Below are 15748 nucleotides of genomic sequence, written 5' to 3' on the forward strand. Positions count from 1 at the left end.
TCACAAGTGTCAATTTTGAGATGCCTGTCAGTTCTAGAGGGTGACTGATAGATGGAAGGTCAATACATAACCACATATTAAGTAGACAGCTTCCAATACACACGGACAAACAGGCCATGTACTTACCAATACACACGGACAAACAGGCCCTGTACTTACAGGCCAGACACACAGAACATGTGTTTCTTCATTAAATGTCAGTCACAGTTGAGGTCCCTTTCGTTTCATTGTTAGTCAATTCAGGAAGTGTAAAAATTCTTATTGAGAAATAAATGCCTTTTTTTGTTTTTCTTGAATTTCGGTATAGAAAGCCAGACAAGATTTACAAAGTGGGCCATAGCAAATCAGGAGGGTCAGAAGTGTACTATCTATGACCCAGTCAGACAACAAGACAGTACAACATAACATGAAGTATCTATGACCCAGTCAGACAACAAGACAGTACAACATAACATGAAGTATCTATGACCCAGTCAGACAACAAGACAGTACAACATTAACATGAAGTATCTATGACCCAGTCAGACAACAAGACAGTACAACATGACATGAAGTATCTATGACCCAGTCAGACAACAAGACAGTACAACATGACATGAAGTATCTATGACCCATCATACAACAAGACAGTACAACATGACATGAAGTATCTATGACCCATCAGACAACAAGACAGTACAACATTAACATGAAGTATCTATGACCCAGTCAGACAACAAGACAGTACAACTGTTACGGTGAGTGAATGAGGACCCAAAAGCGACTTAACGTAAACAGAGCTTCTTTAATAACAAAACAAACGTAGGCTCAGATGGACCGGCAGATTCCGACAGGACAGGACAAGGTTGCAGCAAACATGACGATAGTCTGGTTCAGGCATGAACAACACAAACAAGAATCCGACAAGGACAGGAACAAAAACAGAGAGAGATATAGGGACCTAATCAGAGGGAAAAAGGGAACAGGTGGGAAAAGGGGTGAAGAGGTAGTTAGGAGGAGACAAGGAACAGCTGGGGGAAAGCGGGGGAGAAAAGGTAACCTAATACGACCAGCAGAGGGAGACAGGGTGAAAGGAAAGGACAGAAAGACACAACATGACAATACATGACAGTACCCCCCCACTCACCGAGCGCCTCCTGGCGCACTCGAGGAGGAAACCTGGCGGCAACGGAGGAAATCCTCGATCAGCGCACGGTCCAGCACGTCCCGAGAGGGAACCCAACTCCTCTCCTCAGGGCCGTACCCCTCCCAATCTACGAGGTACTGACCACGGCCCCGAGGACGCATGTCCAAAATCCTGCGGACCCTGTAGATGGGTGCGCCCTCGACAAGGATAGGGGGGGGGGGGGAAGACGAGCGGGGGCGCGAAGAACGGGCTTGATACAGGAGACATGGAAGACCGGGTGGACGCGACGAAGGTATCGCGGAAGAAGAAGTCGAACTGCGACAGGATTAATGACCCGAGAAATACGGAACGGACCAATGAACCGCGGGGTCAACTTGCGAGAAGCTGTCTTAAGGGGAAGGTTCTGAGTGGAGAGCCAAACTCTCTGACCGCGACAATATCTAGGACTCTTAGTTCTACGCTTATTAGCAGCCCTCACAGTCTGCGTCCTATAACGGCAAAGTGCAGACCTGACCCTCTTCCAGGTGCGCTCGCAACGTTGGACAAAAGCCTGAGCGGAGGGGACGCTGGACTCGGCGAACTGAGATGAGAACAGCGGAGGCTGGTACCCGAGGCTACTCTGAAAAGGAGATAGCCCGGTCGCAGACGAAGGAAGCGAGTTGTGGGCGTATTCTGCCCAGGGGAGCTGTTCTGACCAAGACGCAGGGTTGCGAAAAGAAAGACTGCGTAAGATGCGACCAATAGTCTGATTGGCCCGTTCTGCTTGACCGTTAGACTGGGGGTGAAAGCCGGAAGAGAGACTGACGGAAGCCCCAATCAAACGGCAAAACTCCCTCCAAAATTGAGACGTGAATTGCGGACCTCTGTCCGAAACGACATCTGACGGAAGGCCATGAATTCTGAAAACATTCTCGATGATGATTTGTGCCGTCTCTTTAGCAGAAGGAAGCTTAGCAAGGGGAATGAAATGAGCCGCCTTAGAGAACCTATCGACAACCGTAAGAATAACAGTCTTCCCCGCTGACGAAGGCAGTCCGGTGACAAAATCTAAGGCGATGTGAGACCACGGTCGAGAGGGAATGGGAAGCGGCCTGAGACGGCCGGCAGGAGGAGAGTTACCGGACTTAGTCTGCGCGCAGACCGAACAAGCAGCCACGAAACGACGCGTGTCATGCTCCCGGGTGGGCCACCAAAAACGCTGGCGAATGGAAGCAAGCGTACCCCGAACGCCAGGGTGGCCGGCTAACTTGGCAGAGTGAGCCCACTGAAGAACGGCCAGACGAGTAGGAACGGGAACGAAAATAAGGTTCCTAGGACAAGCGCGCGGCGACGGAGTGTGAGTGAGCGCTTGCTTTACCTGCCTCTCAATTCCCCAGACAGTCAACCCGACAACACGCCCCTCAGGGAGAATCCCCTCGGGGTCAGTGGAGGCTACTGAAGAACTGAAGAGACGAGATAAAGCATCAGGCTTGGTGTTCTTAGAGCCCGGACGATAAGAAATCACGAACTCGAAACGCGCGAAAAACAGCGCCCAACGCGCCTGACGCGCATTAAGTCGTTTGGCAGAACGGATGTACTCAAGGTTCCTATGGTCAGTCCAAACGACAAAAGGAACGGTCGCCCCCTCCAACCACTGTCGCCATTCGCCTAGGGCTAACCGGATGGCGAGCAGTTCGCGGTTTCCCACATCATAGTTACGTTCCGACGGCGACAGGCGATGAGAAAAATACGCGCATGGGTGGACCTTGTCGTCAGAGAGGGAGCGCTGAGAAAGAATGGCTCCCACGCCCACCTCTGACGCGTCAACCTCGACAACGAACTGTCTAGAGACGTCAGGTGTAACAAGGATAGGAGCGGATGTAAAACGATTCTTGAGGAGATCAAAAGCTCCCTGGGCGGAAACGGACCACTTAAAGCACGTCTTGACAGAAGTAAGGGCTGTGAGAGGAGCTGCCACCTGACCGAAATTACGGATGAAACGACGATAGAAGTTCGCAAAGCCGAGAAAGCGCTGCAGCTCGACGCATGACTTAGGGGCGGGCCAATCAATGACAGCTTGGACCTTAGCGGGATCCATCTTAATGCCTTCAGCGGAAATAACAGAAACGAGAAATGTGACGGAGGAGGCATGAAAAGTGCACTTCTCAGCCTTCACAAAAAGACAATTCTCTAAAAGGCTCTGGAGGACACGTCGAACGTGCTGAACATGAATCTGGAGTGACGGTGAAAAAATCAGGATATCGTCAAGGTAAACGAAAACAAAGATGTTCAGCATGTCTCTCAGGACATCATTGACTAATGCCTGAAAGACAGCTGGAGCGTTAGCGAGGCCGAAAGGAAGAACCCGGTATTCAAAGTGCCCTAACGGAGTGTTAAACGCCGTCTTCCACTCGTCCCCCTCCCTGATGCGCACGAGATGGTAAGCGTTACGAAGGTCCAACTTAGTGAAAAACCTGGCTCCCTGCAGGATCTCGAAGGCTGAAGACATAAGAGGAAGCGGATAACGATTCTTCACTGTTATGTCATTCAGCCCTCGATAATCTATGCAGGGGCGCAGAGACCCGTCCTTCTTCTTGACAAAAAAAAAACCCCGCTCCGGCGGGAGAGGAGGAGGGGACTATGGTACCGGCGTCAAGAGCTACAGACAAATAATCCTCGAGAGCCTTACGTTCGGGAGCCGACAGAGAGTATAGTCTACCCCGGGGGGGAGTGGTTCCCGGAAGGAGATCAATACTACAATCATACGACCGGTGTGGAGGAAGAGAGGTGGCCCTGGACCGACTGAACACCGTGCGCAGATCGTGATATTCCTCCGGCACCCCTGTCAAATCACCAGGCTCCTCCTGTGAAGAAGAGACAGAGGAAACAGGAGGGATAGCAGACATTAAACATTTCACATGACAAGAGACGTTCCAGGAGAGGATAGAATTACTAGACCAATTAATGGAAGGATTATGACAAACTAGCCAGGGATGGCCCAAAACAACAGGTGTAAAAGGTGAACGAAAAATTAAAAAAGAAATGGTTTCGCTATGATTACCAGAAACAGTGAGGGTTAAAGGTAGCGTCTCACGCTGAATCCTGGGGAGAGGACTACCATCCAGGGCGAACAAGGCCGTGGACTCCCTTAACTGTCTGAGAGGAATGTCATGTTCCCGAGCCCAGGTCTCGTCCATAAAACAGCCCTCCGCCCCAGAGTCTATTAAGGCACTGCAGGAAGCTGACGAACCGGTCCAGCGTAGATGGACCGACAAGGTAGTGCAGGATCTTGAAGGAGAGACAGGAGTAGTAGCGCTCACCAGTAGCCCTCCGCTTACTGATGAGCTCTGGCTTTTACTGGACATGAAGTGACAAAATGACCAGCAGAACCGCAATAGAGACAGAGGCGGTTGGTGATTCTCCGTTCCCTCTCCTTAGTCGAGATGCGGATACCTCCCAGCTGCATAGGCTCAGCTCCCGAGCCGGCAGAGGAAGATGGTAGTGATGCGGAGAGGGGGGCAACGGAGAGCGCGAGCTCCTTTCCACGAGCTCGGTGACGAAGATCAACCCGTCGCTCAATGCGAATAGCGAGTTCAATCAAGGAATCCACGCTGGAAGGAACCTCCCGGGAGAGAATCTCATCCTTTACCTCTGCGCGGAGACCCTCCAGAAGACGAGCGAGCAAAGCCTGCTCGTTCCAGCCACTGGAGGCAGCAAGAGTGCGAAACTCAATAGAGTAGTCTGTTATGGATCGATTGCCTTGACATAGGGAAGACAGGGCCCTGGAAGCCTCCTCCCCAAAAACAGATCGATCAAAAACCCGTATCATCTCCTCCTTAAAGTCCTGATACTGGTTAGTACACTCAGCCCTTGCCTCCCAGATTGCCGTGCCCCACTCACGAGCCCGTCCAGTAAGGAGAGATATGACGTAGGCGACACGAGCAGTGCTCCTGGCGTAAGTGTTGGGCTGGAGAGAAAACACAATATCACACTGGGTGAGGAACGAGCGGCATTCAGTGGGCTCCCCAGAGTAACACGGCGGGTTATTGATTCTGGGCTCCGGAGATTTGAAAGCCCTGGAAGTGGCCGGTGGATCGAGGCGGAGATGGTGAACCTGTTCTGTGAGGTTGGAGACTTGGGTGGCCAGGGTCTCAACGGCATGTCGAGCAGCAGACAATTCCTGCTCGTGTCTGCCTAGCATCGCTCCCTGGATCTCGACGGCTGAGTGGAGAGGATCCGAAGTCGCTGGGTCCATTCTTGGTCGGATTCTTCTGTTACGGTGAGTGAATGAGGACCCAAAAGCGACTTAACGTAAACAGAGCTTCTTTAATAACAAAACAAACGTAGGCTCAGATGGACCGGCAGATTCCGACAGGACAGGACAAGGTTGCAGCAAACATGACGATAGTCTGGTTCAGGCATGAACAACACAAACAAGAATCCGACAAGGACAGGAACAAAAACAGAGAGAGATATAGGGACCTAATCAGAGGGAAAAAGGGAACAGGTGGGAAAAGGGGTGAAGAGGTAGTTAGGAGGAGACAAGGAACAGCTGGGGGAAAGCGGGGGAGAAAAGGTAACCTAATACGACCAGCAGAGGGAGACAGGGTGAAAGGAAAGGACAGAAAGACACAACATGACAATACATGACAACAACATGACATGAAGTATCTATGACCCAGTCAGACAACAAGACAGTACAACATTAACATGAAGTATCTATGACCCAGTCAGACAACAAGACAGTACAACATAACATGAAGTATCTATGACCCAGTCAGACAACAAGACAGTACAACATTAACATGAAGTATCTATGACCCAGTCAGACAACAAGACAGTACAACATAACATGAAGTATCTATGACCCAGTCAGACAACAAGACAGTACAACATGACATGAAGTATCTATGACCCAGTCAGACAACAAGACAGTACAACATTAACATGAAGTATCTATGACCCAGTCAGACAACAAGACAGTACAACATAACATGAAGTATCTATGACCCAGTCAGACAACAAGACAGTACAACATTAACATTAAGTATCTATGACCCAGTCAGACAACAAGACAGTACAACATGACATGAAGTATCTATGACCCAGTCAGACAACAAGACAGTACAACATTAACATGAAGTATCTATGACCCAGTCAGACAACAAGACAGTACAACATAACATGAAGTATCTATGACCCAGTCAGACAACAAGACAGTACAACATAACATGAAGTATCTATGACCCAGTCAGACAACAAGACAGTACAACATTAACATGAAGTATCTATGACCCAGTCAGACAACAAGACAGTACAACATGACATGAAGTATCTATGACCCAGTCAGACAACAAGACAGTACAACATTAACATGAAGTATCTATGACCCAGTCAGACAACAAGACAGTACAACATGACATGAAGTATCTATGACCCATCAGACAACAAGACAGTACAACATGACATGAAGTATCTATGACCCAGTCAGACAACAAGACAGTACAACATAACATGAAGTGTCTATGACCCAGTCAGATAACAAGACAGTACAACATAACATGAAGTATCTATGACCCAGTCAGACAACAAGACAGTACAACATACATAACATGAAGTATCAATGACCCATCAGACAACAAGACAGTACATTGACTACCACAACCACATATCTGAACTCTTGCCCTCCCTCCCCCCCCCCACCCCCCTCCCTCCCTCCCTCCCTCCCTCCCTCCCTCCCTCCCTCCCTCCCTCCCTCCCTCCCTCCCTCCCTCCCTTCCTTCCTTCCTCCCTCCCTCCCTTCCTCCCCTCCCTCCCTTCCTCCCTCCCTCCCTCCCTCCCTCCCTCCGTCTCTCGTCATAGCATATCCTTGTTGTACTGTCAGTGTCCCCACAGCCTCCAGTGCGTATGTGTGAGTGTGTTGTGATTACTGTAGCCTCAGAGGCTGGTGTTTATTTCAGTCTATATTCTGTATCCCAGTAGACTAATCACCATGGTTACACCCCCATCATCGTGGTTACACCCCCATCGTATGATCCCTATCCATCTCTCAAGTCCCCTACGATCAGAGTCCTTGTCACCCTGCCTGGATGGAAGAGAGAGAACACATTTCTCATCATTATCATTTGGTTTGCCTATATCTCTGTCACAGGCCTAGGTCTGCCTGATGGTTAGAATAGAGATGCCTATATCTCTGTCACAGGCCTAGGTCTGCCTGATGGTTAGAATATAGATGCCTATATCTCTGTCACAGGCCCAGAAATTACGGTACACACTCACTAGACTATATATACACACCATATACACACTCACTAGACTGTATATACACACCATATACACACTCACTAGACTATATATACACACGCGCTAGACTACAGATGAAGTCGGAAGTTTACATACACTTTGGTTGGAGTCATTAAAACTAGTTTACATTCACTTAGGTTGGAGTCATTAAAACTAGTTTACATTCACTTAGGTTGGAGTCGTTAAAACTAGTTTACATACACTTAGGTTGGAGTCATTAAAACTAGTTTACATTCACTTAGGTTGGAGTCATTAAAACTAGTTTACATTCACTTAGGTTGGAGTCATTAAAACTAGTTTACATTCATTTAGGTTGGAGTCATTAAAACTAGTTTACATACACTTAGCTTGGAGTCATTAAAACTAGTTTACATACACTTAGGTTGGAGTCATTAAAACTAGTTTACATTCACTTAGGTTGGAGTCATTAAAACTAGTTTACATACACTTAGGTTGGAGTCATTAAAACTAGTTTACATACACTTAGGTTGGAGTCATTAAAACTAGTTTACACTGTATTCACTGTAGTACAGTTCCAGTGGGTCAGAAGTTTACATACACTAAATGGACTGTGCCTTTAAACAGCTTGGAAAGTTCAGAAAATGATGTCATGGCTTTAGAAGCCTCTGATAGGCTAATTGACATCTTTTGAGTCAATTGGAATTGTACCTGTGGATATGGATTTCAAGGCCTTCCTTCAAATCCAGTGCCTCTTTGCTTGACATCATGGAAAAATCAAAAGAAATCAGCCAAGACCTCAGAAAAAAAAGTGCAGACCTCCACAAGTCTGGTTCATCCCTGGGAGCAATTTCCAAATTCCTGAAGGTACCACGTTCAGGAGGAATGGGCCAAAATTCACCCAACTTATTGTGCGAAGCTTGTGGAAGGCTACCTGAAACGTTTGACCCAGGTTAAACAATTTAAAGGCAATGCTACCAAATACCAATTGAGTGTATGTAAACTTCTGACCCACTGGGAATGTGATGAAAGAAATAAAAGCTGAAATAAATAATTCTCTCTACTATTTTTCTGACATTTCACATTCTTAAAATAAAGTGGTGATCCTAACAGACCTAAGACAGGGAATTTTTACTAGGATTAAATGTCAGGACTTCTGAAAAACTGAGTTTAAATGTATTTGGCTAAGGTGTATGTAAACTTCTGACTTCATCTGTAGCTCCACATTGATCTGGTACGGTTACTCCCTGTATATAGCTCCACATTGATATGGTACTGGTACTTACTGTATATAGCTCCACATTGATATGGTACTCCCTGTATATAGTTCCACATTGATCTTGTACTGGTACTTCCTGTATATAGCTCCACATTGATCTGGTACTTCCTGTATACAGCTCCACAATTATCTGGCAATGGTACTCCCTGTATATAGCTCCACATTGATATGGTACTGGTACTCCCTGTAAATAGCTCCACATTGATATGGTACTGGTACTTCCTGTATATAGCTCCACATTGATCTAGTACTACCTGTATAAAGCTCCACATTGATCTCGTACTTCCTGTATATAGCTCCACATTGATCTGGTACTTCCTGTATGTAGCTCCCCATTGATCTGGTACTACCTGTATATAGCTCCACATTGATCTGGTACTTCCTGTATATAGCGCCACATTGATCTGGTACTGGTACTTCCTGTATATAGCTCCACATTGATCTGGTAGTTCCTGTATATAGCTCCATATTGATCTGGTACTTCCTGTATATATCTCCACATTGATCTGGTACTGGTACTCCCTGTATGTAGCTCCACATTGATCTGGTACTACCTGTATATAGCTCCACATTGATCTGATACTTTCTGTATATATCTCCACATTGATCTGGTACTGGTACTCCCTGTATGTAGCTCCACATTGATCTGGTACTACCTGTATATAGCTCCACATTGATCTGATACTTTCTGTATGTAGCTCCACATTGATCTGGTAGTTCCTGTATATAGCTCCATATTGATCTGGTACTTCCTGTATATATCTCCACATTGATATTGTACTGGTACTCCCTGTATAAAACTCCACATTGATCTGGTACTGGTACTTCCTGTATACAGCTCCACATTGATCTGGTACTCCCTATATATAGTAGTAGTTGATGCTTTGAGGGTGGCTGTTGTCTATGTCTGCAGAGGGTCAATGATTCGAGCACAGGTAGGGGGGAGGAGAGGGACAGAAGCAAAACTGTTACTCGGGCACCATTTTAATCAGGAGAATCTCCTCTGTAATTATATAAATCCGGGCTGCGAGCTCGTTTGTCATCAATCGCTAGACCAGAAATACTCAGAAGTTGAAACATTTTCCCTACTTTTCATCACGCAGACATAAGCACATTTTGACACGATCGAGGTGCGGATGTTAACTTTCTACACAAGTTGTTTTGTCCCCAGTTTCGTCCGACGAACAGATTGTATTGGTAAAATAGAAAGGGATACATTGTCATTGGAATTCTAAGCATCACAACAGTCAAACCAGGCTCTGCGAACGTTCCATTCCATTCAGTTGCTATGGGCTCGCGCCAGTGTTCCAGCTCAGACAACGTTCTGAAGACGTTTTTCAGCCTTGGGGGAATTTAGTTCTATTGTCCAGCCTACAGATAGACAGAGAGACTATATACGAAAGCACCCGCATGCCCATTGAGAAAGCACAACGACTATACCATGTAGATGAACTAAGAATGACGAGAATAATCAATTCAATTAACGTTGGGTAGTTAGATATCCTATAGATAATATACTGTCAAGTTTAATGTATCACTAACGTTAGGTAGCTAGCTAACATACCGGTCCATACTGCTGTAATGATATGCTATGTGGTTCTTAAGGACAGTGTAACTAACAAATTGTCAGCCAACATAACGTGTAAGGTAACTTATTTGAAAAGTCATTACTATATTACATTGAGTAGCAAGCTACCCTTTGGTCGTTAGTTCAAATCTGGTCTGTGACATGAGGGGGGAGTTTTCACCTCTAGCTATTAGACAACTCTTTAATACAGGTTGTATAGTCTATTGTTCAGCTAGTAGCCCTCCTTCCCAACTTGCATCTTCAGTTGTGCGTCAAGAATTCTGCATACAGTAGCACGTTTGTATGAAGGTGTGTTTATACACAGGTAAATTGTTTTACAGTGGGGCAAAAAACGTTTTTAGTCAGCCACCAATTGTGCAAGTTCTCCCACTTAAAACGATGAGAGAGGCCTGTCACTTTCATCGTAGGTACACTTCAACTATGACAGACAAAATGAGAATTTTTTTTTCAGAAAATCACATTGTAGGATTTTTAATGAATGTATTTGCAAATGATGGTGGAAAATAAGTAAAAATAGAAAATTAAAGGCCTCTCTCATCTTTTTTAAGTGGGATAGAAAGGGATACATTGTCATTGTATTTTCCCCACTGATGTCATCTCAGGTTAGCAGCACTGGGCTGTATTGATGATGTCATCTCAGGTTAGCAGCACTGGGCTGTATTGATGATGTCATCTCAGGTTAGCAGCACTGGGCTGTATTGATGATGTCATCTCAGGTTAGCAGCACTGGGCTGTATTGATGATGTCATCTCAGGTTAGCAGCACTGGGCTGTATTGATGATGTCATCTCAGGTTAGCAGCACTGGGCTGTATTGACGATGTCATCTCAGGTTAGCAGCACTGGGCTGTATTGACGATGTCATCTCAGGTTAGCAGCACTGGGCTGTATTGACGATGTCATCTCAGGTTAGCAGCACTGGGCTGTATTGATGATGTCATCTCAGGTTAGCAGCACTGGACTGTATTGATGATGTCATCTCAGGTTAGCAGCACTGGGCTGTATTGATGATGTCATCTCAGGTTAGCAGCACTGGGCTGTATTGATGATGTCATCTCAGGTTAGCAGCACTGGGCTGTATTGACGATGTCATCTCAGGTTAGCAGCACTGGGCTGTATTGATGATGTCATCTCAGGTTAGCAGCACTGGGCTGTATTGATGATGTCATCTCAGGTTAGCAGCACTGGGCTGTATTGATGATGTCATCTCAGGTTAGCAGCACTGGGCTGTATTGATGATGTCATCTCAGGTTAGCAGCACTGGGCTGTATTGATGATGTCATCTCAGGTTAGCATCACTGGGCTGTATTGATGATGTCATCTCAGGTTAGCATCACTGGGCTGTATTGACGTATCCTAAACATGACATGTGATGCTTCAGACTGAACGGTCATATCTCCCTTGTCGTTTTCATATCTTTACAAAATAAGCTGTTCTCTTTACTTTCAGAGAGCAAGCTGACCAAGGGGTCGAACATGTAGATATTGTCAGATGTTCACTGTCCGAGGAACAGGCCGCGGAAGCTTTATTGCTGGCAAAAGTGTCCATAACCAGAGGTAATTCAACTGTTCTGTGTTATTTTTCTCTCTTCCTCTCTGCCTGTCTTGTTGTACATGGAACCTGTCTCACATGCGTTAATTAAAAAACCCTTAAGATGTCAGCTGCTAATTTTCAGATTTCTACCACATAAACACAGCCATTTTCACTGGTCTATCTGTTGCTGCCAAGTCATGATTTCCCTGGGGATTAGCCTTGCAATTACCAAGTAGTGAGACACATAGCCCTCTATATTTAAATGTTTCAGGTACACTCCGATAGGTGTCTGCATCACATACAGTATCTTCTATTGACATTATCTTCTATTGTTGGTCCTCATGTGTCTGTTTTTCAGCATAAAGAACTCTGTTGCCACTTAGTGTGGACACCAGGTGAGAACACACACACACAATAACAGTCTCTCTTCTCCACCTCATCCCTCTCCCCTTTCTCCCTAAATCCTCTAGGTTATATCATCTGTTTTGGTGAACCCCTCCCGCATCTGAACTGGTTGACACAGAGGTCACAGCATAATCATAGGTGAGAGGTCACTAGGTCGGGTCAACAGGAAGTATTATTAAAGAGATACTTTACATTGAAATACAGACAGATGTAGGAGTCCCAGAGTTAATGATCCAAGGTCAGTTTTGCATTTCACCTCCTGATGATTATGATGACTGACTGTGTTAGAATAAAAAATCAAGGCTTAATCATGCACTCTCTAAATCCATCTGTCTCTCGTCAGCAGGTATGTTTTGATGTGAGAGAGGAAGCCAGTCCAGTCATCGCCACCTCACCCGCTCTTAAGATAATCGTCGGGCCAACTGGGGGCCCAAGGCTGGTTAGGAGACACCACAATTATGATGAACTGAGAGAAAGTTAGGGTAGTACTGTAATTCATGAATCACATGCTGTCTACCGCTGTTCCTACCTCTTTCCCTTTCTGTCTTCTACACCTCTCTCCCCACCTCGTCTTTCTGTCTTCTACACCTCTCTCCCCACCTCGTCTTTCTGACTTCTACACCTCTCTCCCCACCTCGTCTTTCTGACTTCTACACCTCTCTCCCCACCTCGTCTTTCTGTCTTCTACACCTCTCTCCCCACCTCGTCTTTCTGACTTCTACACCTCTCTCCCCACCTCGTCTTTCTGACTTCTACACCTCTCTCCCCACCTCGTCTTTCTGACTTCTACACCTCTCTCCCCACCTCGTCTTTCTGACTTCTACACCTCTCTCCCCACCTCGTCTTTCTGTCTTCTACACCTCTCTCCCCACCTCGTCTTTCTGTCTTCTACACCTCTCTCCCCACCTCGTCTTTCTGACTTCTACACCTCTCTCCCCACCTCGTCTTTCTGACTTCTACACCTCTCTCCCCACCTCGTCTTTCTGACTTCTACACCTCTCTCCCCACCTCGTCTTTCTGACTTCTACACCTCTCTCCCCACCTCGTCTTTCTGACTTCTACACCTCTCTCCCCACCTCGTCTTTCTGACTTCTACACCTCTCTCCCCACCTCGTCTTTCTGACTTCTACACCTCTCTCCCCACCTCGTCTTTCTTCCTCGTTTTATAATGCACGCCATATGTGCATTGAAGTACAGATTGAACATGTATTTATAATGTTACAATTATCATAATTATAATGCATTTACTTATTTGCAACACCTGGACAATGAACTTCTCTCAATATAGCGTTTCACATTCTCCACTGGTTGAAATGAAGTATCTCATTGAAATACTATCCTGTGTCCTCAGATTAATAAAGCGTAGTTTTTCTTCTTCTGTATATATGAAGTACAAATCAATCATGTTTCTAGTCTATTGCATAGTTACAATGTGTAATCATTGATGTCCAAGAAGCAGGAGTGGTTAACACTGTTGAAGTGTATAATTGTAATACATACATGCAGACACAGCATCATTCAAATAATGGAGTTTGATATGACTGAAAAATATTGTCTCAGAGATTCATACCTGAACCGCACCTTTATTTGTCAAGGAAGAGTACATGATCTGAGAATATATTCAACGTACAGGCTACAATGTGGGAATCTCATGCATGGTAATACCTACAGTATATGTGTATATAGGACTTGCATCCTTTGCACAATACAGTTATTATATTCTAATTTATCCATAGGCTTCATTAATGCCATTCAGACTTGAAGTTGATACAACAACTATGATAGCTGAGGTTCATAGATAGGTTCTGAACTAATGTTCATACCAAACGTTTTAGGGTCCATACACAGATCAGCTACATACTGTAGCTAGCTACACATCCATAGGCATACAGTTATTTTTATCCTCCACTACACAAAATAGTTAGCCAACTATGTTACTTCCGCAGCATTGCAAGGCAAGCTTATACAGTTGTATATTGGATTTGCAGTTTAATGCTTTAGCTAGCGAGATGCTTTACAACTCCACACAGGCAAGGCTCCTTTCACAAGACAACAGCCTGGTTTGCTGGTTTCCTCAGGAGTCCCTAAAACATTAAAAAACACGAATTACAAATTATTTCTGCTAACACTAGCTAGCTGGCTAATGTTAGCTAGTCAAATAACTAGCAAAATTGCAATTTTCGTGAATTAACTTCATGAAAAAAAATATGCACAAACATTTGTCTCTACATGAACTAAGATATTCCTATCAATTGTATATTTTTTGCTTGACTCATTATGACGTCATAACAACTTACTGTAATGTCCAACGTAATGTTTTGTCAGCCATCTTTGATGAAGAACTCCACCAAGGCAAGGGTGGCTCGCATCAAAATTAGTTATTGGAACCACTCGATATGATTGGTAATAAAAAGACCTTGGGACCCGAATGCATAATGAGTGCTCTAACTCTCCCTTGTGGTGGTCTGGAGCAATGACGCCGTGGCGCTGGTGCAAGCTCACACCTTTTAAAGGAGGAACCACTGTAGCTCCACATTGATCTGGTACTGGCACTTCCTGTATGTAGCTCCACATTGATCTGGTACTTCCTGTATGTAGCTCGACATTGATCTGGTACTGGTACTTCCTGTATGTAGCTCCATATTGATCTGGTAGTGGTACTTCCTGTATGTAGCTCCACATTGATCTGGTCTCACTGTTCATGGCTCCACATTGATCTGGTACTGGCACCTCCTGTATGTAGCTCCACATTGATCTGGTATGGGCACTTCCTGTATATAGCTCCACATTGATCTGGTCTCACTGTTCATGGCTCCACATTGATCTGGTACTGGCACCTCCTGTATGTAGCTCCACATTGATCTGGTATGGGCACTTCCTGTATATAGCACCACATTGATCTGGTCTCCCTCTTCATGGCTCCACATTGATCCGGTACTTGCGGTTCCCATGTTGAAAGGAGAAAGGTCACCTACAGAACTAAGCCAACCTCTGCGTAAGCTCTGGTTGAACGACAAGAACCTAACGAAATTAGCATCACATTTCAACGTGAAGATGACGATCAACACGCCAAAATAATGAATTTCGACAATACCAGCCAGAATATAGCATGAGCTTAAAAGTATGGCAACTTGGTATGAACTTTTAACTCTTATTCACTAAAGAAGTGATACCCTCTCCACACGCTAAACGTGGGCTAGGAGAGGAAGGACAGATTACCCATTCTACCACGCTCCAGTTCACCACTAGACAGTCTTCAGAGGACCAGAGAACCATGCTGGAACACCCCGTCTTCTATCTACGACCAATCTACCGAAGCGCAGCTCAGAGTACATTTTTTTTTAATTTTCCTTTTTCAAATGGGCGGTTATTTTGAATGCATAAGATACTGTATTTACGATAGCATAGTTGCCCGATAGAGACACAAAACCTTTTTTTTCCTCAGTCTTTCCACTCTTTCATTAAAACCCCAACCCCCCTGTCTTTGTGTAACCAGCCGTCATATCTGTTCCGTCCGCTGGGGATGTTTTCCTTTATGACATCATTTGTAATCAATGTATGATCCATTCTGTGTAGAAG

The sequence above is a fragment of the Oncorhynchus mykiss genome, chromosome 19 (assembly GCF_013265735.2).
Source record: "Oncorhynchus mykiss isolate Arlee chromosome 19, USDA_OmykA_1.1, whole genome shotgun sequence".
NCBI lineage: Eukaryota > Metazoa > Chordata > Actinopteri > Salmoniformes > Salmonidae > Oncorhynchus > Oncorhynchus mykiss.